This window comes from Rattus rattus, chromosome 9 (genome assembly GCF_011064425.1).
Source record: "Rattus rattus isolate New Zealand chromosome 9, Rrattus_CSIRO_v1, whole genome shotgun sequence".
NCBI lineage: Eukaryota > Metazoa > Chordata > Mammalia > Rodentia > Muridae > Rattus > Rattus rattus.
In genome coordinates this window covers 33,769,957-33,782,663 of record NC_046162.1, presented here as the reverse complement: position 1 = coordinate 33,782,663, position 12,707 = coordinate 33,769,957, and positions in this window count along the sequence as shown.

Below are 12,707 nucleotides of genomic sequence, written 5' to 3'. Positions count from 1 at the left end.
AGATTAGTCAACAGACCTTAAATCTGACTTGTTTCAGTAACATGAGACAAAGATATGCTCAAGAGGAGCATTTTTTTCATTACAGTTTGCATAAAACATGCAAAATTTTAGTCCAGAAATAGCCATGTGTCTGTGGGTATCAAAGTATGGGTGAGGCATTGCAAGAAGCAGGATGGGTTCCAGGTTTGTTACATGAGAGGTTGGAAAAGGCTGTTGAGAAACTCTTTTCACGGTTGCACCTGAAAGGTACTGATGCTCACATCCTATCATTGCTGACATGGTCACACATCTTTGTTTTTTACCCTATGCTATATCTCATATATTTGGCAAAGACATTTATGTAATTGAAAAACAAGATCCCAGTAACATAAATGGTCTATCACGCACAAAACATTAATATTTCAGGTCTTTATATGCTCAACTGTGCATGCTTAAACAGAACTTTGATTTTTTTCTGTCTGGGGCTTTCCTATGTCAGGAGAATTTAAACTAGAACTGTCTTATTTGTAATGCCCAATTTATATCCCAATTTTAGTAGAATTATCTGTTTGAAAATGTTTCTGGAATTAGAACTGTAGTCATAATAGAACCAAAGAATAATCTGATTATTCTTTTGTTGTACATCTGATATACTGTATGCTTTCTTGATCTTTCAATCAAGAAATAATTTCATATGCTGTTAAGTCGTGTTTTAAGCACTATCCATAAGCGAGGCACGCTGGTGCACCCTGGTAACCCCGGCTTGAGAGGCATGAGCAGGAGACTCTAGACCCACAGCCCTACCCAGTCATGTTGAGAGATGCTGCACAAACCCAAGTGGCCACAGAACCAATTTTCTATAAGTAGAAAGGAGTCTGTAGTCACCAGCAACACTCCTATTTTTATGGAGAATTTAAACACATATAACCTTCAGCAGAGAATTAGAAGGGAGTCGCTGCGTTTGCACTCCCTGTCCTTCAGAGCCCGCAGTGAGTTCATGCACACTGCCCACTCTCGCTCTGTCCCTGAGGGATGAGGTCTGTGTCAGGTGTCTTCACACTTGGGCTCCACAGTGGTTTGTTCTACTACCTAGAAGCGCATAAGTAGGGCAATTTGGGCTTCTTTCCCCTCTCCTTTTTCCTCGGTTCTGCATCACGACGAGGAAGCAGCTGTGTGGGTTGGCGCTGAGCTCTTGGCGCAGTGAACTCGCGTGGATTCTTCCCCGTATGCATCATCTTAGATTCATTCTCCTTCCTTCCTCAGTCAGACACAGGAGCACATCTTCTCTACTGTGTTTTTATACTGGGAAAAAATTGCTCATTAAAAAGATGGGTTTCTAGAGAAACCCACCATATGTGGTGCATTGGGCTTCACCATAGTGGCCCCTAACAGTGTCCCACATTTCCCCCATTTTTACATTACTTGAAAGGGTAAATGAAAATGGCTTGTCTCATGATCTGTAATGACTCAGAGCCTTCACCTTGCTAGTAATTTATTTTTTAAATCTTCTCCTTTCTGGATATTGGGATTGGCCTGTCTCAAGATGAAAGCATTATGGGACTGAGCAGACCAAGCACAACCCATCTGCCCTGCCTGTTAGTAGAAAGCTGTCATGCTGCTGGCTGCAGTCACACCATCGGATTTACTATTCCTGCTGAGCATCAGGCCTTCCTGCCTTCTCATCGGCCTCTCTCTTTCAAACATAGTAGTGACATTGTACGCAAGATTGGTGGTGGGACATGAATGGTTATCATTCACCAAGATTCAGAATGAATCTTGAACTCCAAACATTGGGGACCAGTTCACGTTGTATTCTGAAAACCATTTTGGTGTGGTTGAACCTTTGATAAAATGAAGAATAATATACTGTACGCTTATTACCAAGTTATATCAAGTAAATAAATTAGGTGCCACATTTTAGGTAAGCCAAAATGAGCTTTTCCTTATAATAAACATTAACTGTAGATGGAAATTTTTTTGATGCTCTCATGACAATGTGTGTGCTCATTTTTGTATGTGTTTTGTATGTTTTGTATGTTCTCATGTGTCTGTTTTTGTATTTGTCTATTAGCCATGTGGTTATGTCTCAGGGAGAATGTGGGTTTGGAGGTAGCATGTCCCAGCTCTGTCTGGAAGGGGAATGTCCCCACCTTTGAGGGGTAGTGAGATGTGTTACTTTAATTAATCATGTTGCCATCTGTTAACATTGTTTCTGCCTCTGTGTGCCTTTTCCTTTCCCTAGACTTGTCAGAAACCAAGAGTTTTCAAGGCTCACCTTGAAAGGAAAGCAGGTACATCATGACCAGTAAGGACATCACAGCAAAGGAAGTGGTTATCCAGGCCATCAGAGAACTTGATGTTACTGTCACCCCAGAGTATTCCCTCTGTGAGGTCTCGGTTATGCCAGAGGGAGTTATCAAATGATGATTCCCAGATCAGTTTTCCAAGCTTGCTGACAGAATACAACCGAGTGTACAGTCTGTCTCACCAGAGTTCTTCCTGCTCCAAATATGCATCCAAGTCAGAGAGACAACCTGCATGCTGTCGCTGTTGCTTTGTTTTTACAGTGGTGAGGTTTGAACCCAAGGCCTTGCCAACCAAGCCCTTTCAAGGAAATCAGTCACATAAATAACTTGGTTCTTTTTTTTTCCCTTCTAGTTTTCTTTGGAATATGTCATTGTTCTTGAGTTTTATGTGGCATGGGTCTAAACCATTGCTTTTAAACCTGTGTTTTCTACCTGGGATGGTAACCCCTTGGCCCTCTGTCACTTCTGTTCACATCCTCAACCCTAATAAATACTTTTTTAGGGGGTCAGAGGTTGGGTACCCTCTGCATTTGCATTGATTGAGGTGAAGGCTTGCAAATCTCCACCAAGCTGCAACTTCATGATTCCCATTCATTATCAAAGAGAGTCTGGGTGTCAGACTAACCACAGTGGAGGACATTAGTCTGTACCTGTCAAGGGGCAGGGCATTTATTTTCTGTCCATCTTGTGAAGTATGCAAAAGACCAGTCAGTAGAATTCTGTGTCTTTTTTCCTAAAGTTTCACTAAAGAAGGCATCTGCCTGCCAAAAGGGGGTGGGAGAGCTACAGAGCAAAGTTGGGGTCCTATTTTCAGTGAGTTTTATACCTATAAGGGTCCCAATACTGTCCGTATTGACCAGTCATTAGGTCATGGCTTAGACTTAAATTCAAGAACAATGACATATTCCAAAGAAAATTAGAAGAAGACAAAACAAGTTATTTGTGTGACTAATTTCCCTGAGAGTGCTTGGTTGGCAAGGCCTCTGGTTCAAGTTTCACCACCATACAAACAAAGCAACAGCAACAGCACTCGGGTTCTCTCTCTGTCTTGGATGCAGACTTGGAGCAGGAAGAATTCTGGTGAGACAGACTATGTACCTTCCACTCCAAGATGCCTGCTTGCTAGTCTGACAAATTGGGGTGATACCTCCCACTTCCCTAGATGAGTTTCATGAAAATCTAGATATCTGAAAATTAAAACCTTGGGGCGGGAGAGTTGATTTAGCAGTTAAGCATATTTGTTGGCCTTGCAGAGGACCTGGGTTCTGTTTCTAGCACCCACGTGATGGATGGCAACCATCCAGTTCGAGGAGATCCTATGCCTCCTTATGACTTACAAGAGTACTAGGCACACATGTGGTGCACATACGTGCATGCGACAAGACACTCACATCTAAAACAAACAAATTTGCTTTAAGATCAAATAGAGGAAAATAAATTGCTCCAGGTCTCCCCCTCCCAATAGTGTGTGTGTATGTGGGCATGCACATGTGTGATGTGTTTGTATGGACACATGTGATACAGTATATGGAGGTAAGAAGACTCAGATCTCTGAGTTTGCATGATAAATATCTTTGCCTGCTATGCCATTTTGCCAGCTCAGTTATTAACTCTCCTGGGCATTAAATAAGTAAACTTCATTTGAGCTTGTATAGACCCAGTAAATGTCAGATTCCCTCTTCACTGAGAAACGGAGTATTGACTTTGAGTTGATGTTTATTTAATCTGGTAAATATCTCTCTTCTGCCTCCTTTGGCAAACAAGCTAAAAGTATTTCAGTGGTAGAAAAAAATGCAGAACTACAGAACTGGCACAAGAAATTTCCTGTGGATTGCTCAGTTCCACTTACCTGCTGAGCAGGTGGCTGTCACCTGGTGGTACATGGACTGATGACACTGAACTGGTGGCTTGGGACAGTATCTGCACCACCTATACTGGATGAAAAGAATTCTCACATCATTCTCTTAGTTCTCTCACAACTCCACCCCACACCCACTCCAGGAACTAGCAACGTTCCTCAAGGAGTCCCGAAGGTTTGCTGTGCAGCTTGACATCTGATGTGTTTGTTCCTTTCAGGTACTATCTGAAAAACAAGGAAACTGAAAGGTCATTGTTTATCTTCGGGAAAGTGGTCATAGTTTAAAAGACAATGAAAAAAATACACTCCTGGCTGTCATGGTATTCACCAGCAGCCCTTTCATATCTGTCTTTTGTATCTTCTTTCTGCCTTTCTTATAATTATTCTCACTCCGCCATTCATGGTTCTCATATTTCCTTTTGGTTGTCTTCTGAATATAAACTTAAAGATACTTCACATCAAGCTAAAAACCATTTCTGTTTAATTTATATATCCAGCCTTCTGGATTGAGGGAAAACTGTTCTATGCCTTTTGACCAAAACCTGTAGCTTTTTCTAGGTCTCAAAGGCATGAGTTGACTAACAGACACCTGTTAACTATATTTCTAAAGTATGGATTTCAATACCATGGTAAATACTAATGAAATACTTTTGTAAACTAAAGGTCACATAAGCTTTAGGGAATCAAGAATCCTAAGACTTGGACCCACCTGTCACAGATCAAATAGACTCCAGATAAATATACTTGCCTGTTCTGATCCAATCCAGCAGGTGCCTCCAAGTATAAATCATATAAATGAACCTATATCATATAAGTTACACACTATATACATTTCAGTATGATATGCAATTAACATCCAGTCCGTCATATTTGTCAATTAAAGTACCATCATTTCTAGCTTAGAGAGTTATAAAACTATCCCTGAATTTTGTTTAGATTTTAGCCTGTAACACTATCTGAAAACTTTATCTTCTATAACCTCTCTCTCATTGAGTTTGATTATGAGACTCTAGTCTTCAACCCTGTCAGAAATCTAAGAACAAATTAAATATTGCCTGAATATGTAGGAAGCACCAAACATAACTTCCAAAACTTAAGCAATTATAGAGACAGCTGACTACCTGGACAGCACCTAATTTTCCATAATGTTGGAGCATCTGTCCAGCCTTCTGGCCAAAAACCATCTGGCAGACCTTCCATGAAGGAGTAAATATGAAGGATCAGCTTACCCTGTCTTGGCAGAGCTTAGTAGTTGACTATTCCAACTCTGTCTTTTTGGACAGTATATTGTTTGCAGATAATATAAGCAATTTCTGTCCAGTGGCTACCTTAGCACAATAAGCAGCCTTGCCTCAAGGTAAAGATGTCTGATTCTTCTTTGAAGGAGAATGGGGAAGCTGTCAGGAGCAGACATGTTTCATGATCATAACATCCTTAATAATGAAATAACATTAAATGTCATATTCTGTGGATTTCTGATGTTTTTGAAGACAATTATCTCTGAACTGTGAAACCTTAACTACCCTTAGTCATTTCTATTTGAGAAAACTGAAAACACTTATTATAATTAAATCAGGGTCTAATATAACCATGAGTATGCTATCTGGCCCTTGTGTTGCTTAGTCATCTTTTTTTTTTTTTTCTGGTTCTTTTTTTCGGAGCTGGGGACCAAACCCAGGGCCTTGCGCTTCCTAGGCAAGTGCTCTACCACTGAGCTAAATCCCCAACCCCTGCTTAGTCATCTTAAAACAGTTTGTGAAGCAGCTATCAGAAGGACTGGGTCTAAGCTTCGTGTTCTTAAATGAGTTGCATAGGCACAATGCCTACCTAAGAGTAACAATATTAATCTCAAACTTTGTATCAATGTACAGATTCATACCAATGAAAACCTAAAATCTGTATCAATATAAATTCTGTACCATCTAAGGAATGATAAATTCAATTTGTATCAACTATAAAGATCTCTATAAATTAAGGTTATGGCTACATGGTACTTTGTTCAAGAATAAAATTAGTTAAGGTAAATGTGACACTCTGTGTTTCCCCCCCAGTCTTTTATTAATTGAGAATGTTACTTTTGTTGGCTCTGATGAGTGCAATGTTTCTTATTTGTAATTGGCTTTTGTCTAATTGTGTTTCTTCACTGTATGATGGTCAGTCTGTAATGGTAGCAAATCAACCAGCTTTTATTATGATTCTTGTAAATTTATCTGAACAGTGATATTCTTTTAAAAAAAAGGCTTACAAATATTAGAAGAATTAGATCATACTCTGGCAAGGAACAAACATACAGTTGGGCTGATCATTGCTGCTGTTGTTGTTCTCATAACTCTTACAGTCAGTGCTGCTACTGCTGCATTAGCTTTAGCACAAGAGGTACAAACAGCTAGCTTTTCTAATCATTTTGCTGAAAATGTAACCAATGCCTGGACCATACGAGAAGACTTGGAGAGATGGCTAGAACAAAGAATTGACACATTCTATGATATAGTGCAGATCATGGGAGACAAGGTACAAGGAATGAATGTCTGCTGCCATTTGGAATGTCATAATTATATCTCTGGATTTGTGTAACTCTAAAATGTATAACAAGAGTCAGCATAACTGGACTAAAGTAAAAAAGCACCTTCAGGGTATTTCTTTAGATTTGTCTAGCCCTGCATAAGGAAGTTGTAAGGTTAAGAAACGCACAGCCTTTGTATTTTGATGCTGCTGCCATTGCAATGATATTCTGAAAAAGTTACAGGCTGCTTTTCTTTCATGGTCCTTGTTTACATCTCTCTTACTGGGCATAGCGGGGCTTGACTTTATGATCCTTTTTATGTCACGTCAATTATCTGCTCTTTTGAGGAAAATTATCAGAGTTTTTACAGATGTCAAAGCAGAGTTACATAAGTTCCAGTTCCAACGTCTTCTCTAGCCGAAGTTGGTAGTCAATGACAAGTAAGATCATCATGAAAACCTTCTTAATCTAAGACAGGCTACAAATACAAGATTATTTGTGTGCCAGTGACAGGTAAGTGCTGTGTTTTAGGATGACAACCCAAGACAGACACAACTTTCTGTCCCATGACTGATAAAGTGCCTCTTATAGATAAAAAAGACAGGCAAGATTCTCTAAGAGGTAGATCAACCCAAGACAGGACATGAATGCTGGGATTCATGTACTGATGACGGGTAAGGTCCATCCTTCCTGAGGAGACACCTAAGACAGGCACAGTCTTCCTGTGCCAATAACTGAGATAGCTTTGGCTTGTATAGATAAAAACGAGGACATGTGGGGAGCACCTCCAGAGTTACCTTTTGAAAAGTTCTTGTGATTAATCGTGAATGAGTCTGCTGACATCTGTTGTTTTTAAGACATGCATTGTTATACCCTGCCATGTTCCTCCACTTACACATACGACCTTGAGAGACTGTCCTAAGCTGAAGGAAATGGTTTTAGTCAGACATATATACTGTGTACCAGCATTAAAAGACACTGAGAAAATACACTTGCTCAATGGTTTGGTATTAACAAGCAGCCCTCCTCTACCTGCCTCTTGAATCTTGTTTCTACCTTTACTATAATTATCCTCACTACCCCAATCATGGTTCCTGGGTTGACTGACCAGCAGGCTCCGGCAAAGAAGGTAGACAGCTGCCAAGCTTTTGAATTATTTAAGACTTATTATAAATATAAAGGTTATGTGCACTTTTTATCTGAGAGCTAAATCATCTAGGCAGGGTCGAAACCCCACATCGAGATTAAATAGTTTCTACAACATTTTGGCACCTCAACTTTGGTTTTAAGTCCAATGTTCATAATGGTATTACAGATCCTCTGAGAAGTCAAAATAGAACAAGCATGAATAAAAAGGAGGCTACTAAATTAAATCAATCTATACTTTTGATGACTTTAAGTTGCTAGACTAAAGGCATACTATTTTGGGAGAGAGACCCTATATTTATGTTAACAGAGAAAAGTCTTAAGACTACTTCCAAAATAATAAGGATCAGATTTGATAGAAGACCCCCTCCCTCAAGACCTTGACTACAGAAAAAAAATGAAAAAGATCAAACAAGACAGGTAACATGATTTAATGATCTCTCTACATGGGAACAGTCCTAAAATTGACTGAGACATAAAAATGCTGCTAGCCAAAATATCAACTATACATAACCTACAAATTGAGTATAAAATCCTCAAAATTTATCATGCCATCCTTTCATATGACATAAAGATTTATTACTATTTGGTTATTGATTAAACTAACATAAAAATCCATTGTCTTTCACAACCAAAAATCCTTAACTAATCTGTACACCTTACACATTCCATATAAATATAAAGTTTATAAAGCTTGTTTGGTTTTAAGGTTTATATATTATAAAATAAAACATCAAAACTACATCTCTAACAAGATTCACCCTCAAAAAAAAAATACTGAAATGACCTGCTGTTCCAGCTCCCTGTTTGATCTTACATTAACTAATGCTTGCTTACTTCAAAAACAACTTCAAAAATGACTACTAATCCCAAATGACCTTGATTCATCCAGCCTTTCAGACTGTTCCAGTCAAGACTTCAATTAAGCACTAAGCTTTCTCAACACATAAAAACTAAACAACAAATAATACCAAACTAACTTTATTTTGACTTTACATTTTTTTTAAATTTCCCTTTAGGTTAAAATTTCTTTTCCCCAATTTAAGAACAACAACAGCAACAAATATATCTATATCTATATCTATATATGTATATATATATGTATGTATGTATGTATATGTATATATATATTCATCTTTCCAGTCTCTTAAGTTGATGTAGATGGTTTTAGTCACTTTATAAATCATAAATACATTGTGATTCAAAACATAATGTACAAATAATTAAATTTTAGACAAAAAAGTAAATAAAATCTTAGACTTAGAGATTTCTAATTTCCTTTCCTCTTTCTTAAATAAGGAGAAGGGGGTTAAAAAGAAGACATAGTGATATTATAAGAAATTAAACAAAGGGATGGATTACTAAATTTACTCTTAAAATATTTTATAGCTATAATCTTATATTGGTAGAAATCTTTATATTTTGATGCAGAATTGACATATTTTCTTATATTAGGGAAGAATTTATGTATGAATACAGGTCTAAGGTTTTCATTGGTTTAAATCTGTATATTGATATGAAATTTAAAATTAATTTTGTTACTCTTAGATAGGCATTGTGCCTATGCAACTCAAATTTAAGAATGCAAATCTTAGACCCAGTCATTTTAATAGCTGCTATTACAAACCATTTACAATAATTAATACAGATAAAGAGTCAGATAGTCAAGCTCATGGTTATATTAGGTTCTAATTCAGTTAATTACAATAAAACACTTTCAAGGTTATCCAAATAAATAGATAAAATAAACATTATTTAGCAATTCAATTATGATACACATGTGATGGATAGATAGATAGATAGATAGATAGATAGCCTTCAAAAATGCCAGAGATCCACAAAATGACGTTTAATGTTATTTTATTATTAAAAGACCTCTGGACTACAAGACATGTCTGGTCCTGACAGAATCTCCATCCCACTTCAAGGAAGGTGAGGAGCATCAATACCTCCACGTGGAGTTGCTTCAATTGAGACAAAGTAGCCACTGGGAAGAAATGCCCTAATTGTATCTGCAGACAAAATGTTATCCAGAAAGGACAAACTGATACAGGAAAGTTGGTTGCCAAGTTCTGCCAAGATAGAATAAGAAAGTTCTTCATAATTCCTACTTCACAAAATATCTGTCAGGTATGCTGGGCCAGAAGCTGAAGATAGATGATCCAGCATTATAAAGAATATTGAGGCAGGCAGTCAGCTGTCTCGGTCAATTGTTTAAATTTTGAAAGCTACGTTCCTACATACTCAAACATATATTTCTTAAGTCTTGGATGGAGTTAAAGACTCGTTATAATCTCACAATTAAACTTAAGCTGTTTAACATTAAAGAAGGTGTTCTAGATTTAAAAAGATAGTTTTCAGATAGTAATACAAGTTAAAATCAAACATAATTGAGGCACAAAATTATAGTCATTATATTATATAACAAAATTATAAAGTTAAGATAGATAAAATACTTTATCTAAATTGCTAAATGTAACAGACTAGATGTTATAAATATATATCAGACCTTATAATTTACATAATTGTTACAATTGTATTCAATTTATATCAGAGAGAAAAGAGCCTTTTATTGAACTAAAAGGGGAATTGTTGAGGTTTGGTCTTTTACTACCTATTGTAATGCTAAATGCAGACCCCAAGACCTGGTTGTCCCAGAGAGGAGAGAGTCCTATACTTTGGCCCCAAGTTATTACTGATTGGTAAATAAAGACGCCAACAGCTAATAGTTGGGAAGAAGAGACATAGGTGGGGTTTAGGTTTCCCAGGATTGGGAGCCAGAGAGGGCTATGAGGAGAAAGAAAGATAGGAGAAGGAAGGAGAAGCCACCAGGGTTAGGAGTAAAGAAAACATGGCCCTGTTGGGCTGACCAATCGGAGTTAAGAGCAGCCCATATAAAACACAGTAAATAATAACTCAGGGTTCTCCATAAAATAGTAGATTCTAACAGGATAGAAGATAGACAGCTGCACAGCCTTCGTTTCACTTAAGACTTATTATAAATATAAAGGTTATGCGTGGTTTTTATCCTAGAACTAATTCATCCAAGGTGGGGTAAAAACCCCAAGTTGAGGTTAAATAATTTATACAACAATCATGTATCCTTTTTGACATTTGTTTATAAAATGTGGACGGTTGATACCATATATGGATACTGTACAGGTGGAAGTTAGAGGGCATCTTGTGAGAGTTGGGTCTCTCCTTCCCTATGGGTTTCAGGAATCGAGCTCCACTGTGTGCATGTCTGTATCTCTTTACTCCTGTGTTGATAAGTGTCTAGGGTGGGCCCATATCTTTGCTGTTGGGAAGAGTGGGGGAGTTAATGTGGATAGCATGGAGGTGTAGTTCAGTCATATGCTGGTGCTTGGTCAGTTTTGGAGGACCTACCGTAGGACCCCCCCAGAGGCCGCTGGGCTTGTCCACCAGAGTCTACAAGGGTTCTTCTCCTCCAAGCCCATCCTTACTAGCACTTGTTTTCTTAGTGGTGGTCATTCTGACTAGGGTGAGATGGAATCTCAGTGTAGTTTTGATCTGCCTTTCCTTTATAGCTAGGGATATTGGAAGTTTTCATGTATTTATTGGCCATTTGCATTTCTTCTTTGGAGAACTATCTGTTCAATTCATTTGTCTTTTTTCTTTCATTGTTTTTTTGCATTATTTAATTTCTTGGGTTCTTTATATATTCTGAATGTGAATTCCTGTTGAATGACTAGATTGCAAAACAATCTTTCATTCTATAGGAAGAGCATCTTATTTAATAGTTCAGTCATCTGTCATGGCAGCATAAGGGGTCACATAGGGGACTGCACTCTTACTGACTTAAGCTTTAACAAATACAGAAGATGACCTCATTAACATACATCATTTGAACAAATTTTGCCATGTGATCAGTAAACGACAGAAATTCAGGCAAAATATATTTAAGTTACTTGCCTGTTGCCTGAAGTAATTTTTTCCTATTTTGTAGGGCTAGAAATCAAACTGAGGTACATACCAGGCCTGAAGTTGGATTTCTACTTGATGATCACTACCTATGAAACTTAGGAGACAGAGGATACAGCTAATGCCTGAGCAATAAATAAATCTGGAATCTTTTTCCATTAGCAGTACTCTGCTCATTGGTTCTCTGTGTACATATACAATAGAACAACTTTCCATACAACTGTTCTTGCTTCTGAATTTACGTAGGAAAAAAGAAACCAATTAGAACCAAAGTAAAGTTGCTGGTGAAGTTGGATTTGAAAACTTGTTCCCATTCCCAAGTCGGCAGAAGGCAGTGTGTCCCACCTGCATCCTCCTTCCTGAGTTGACAGAAGGCAGTGGGTCTCGCCTGAACTCTTGTCCCTGAGTTGACAGAAGGCAATGTGTCCCACCTGTGCTCTCGCCTCCTGATCAGTGAGTGTTTTATTTGTTTGTGGGGAAAACAAAAATCCTCCCTTGGCATATTCTCCCTTTCCAATTCTTGTGTTTATCTTATGGCAAGCAAGCCTGTATTCTCAGTCCACATACATTCCTGAGTCCTCTGCTGTGTGCTTCTGTCTCCTCCTCTGTGCTGAACACTGCATATGAAAGACTTTTTTCTTTTCATCTAGAAATAGCCATTTAACTATATTTAACGTGAGGTAGGCGTTCCTGAATATAAAGCTCTCTCCCATTTTCTCAAAGAAAGAGAATGTCTCTCAAAAATATCTTCTAGGCTTATTTGAATTTATGACCCTTATAATGTGGATGAAATGTCACCTGTCATTCTAAGATACTAAGTTTAATGTATCTAAAGTTGCATTATGAAAAAATACTAATTTAAAGATATTAAGTAGTTTTCTTCCCCCAATCTATTTCATGAAATTGTTTTGTCCTAAACAATTCCAACATCTTTTACCTTAATAAAAGCCATCACCTGCAAGTGTGGTCATAC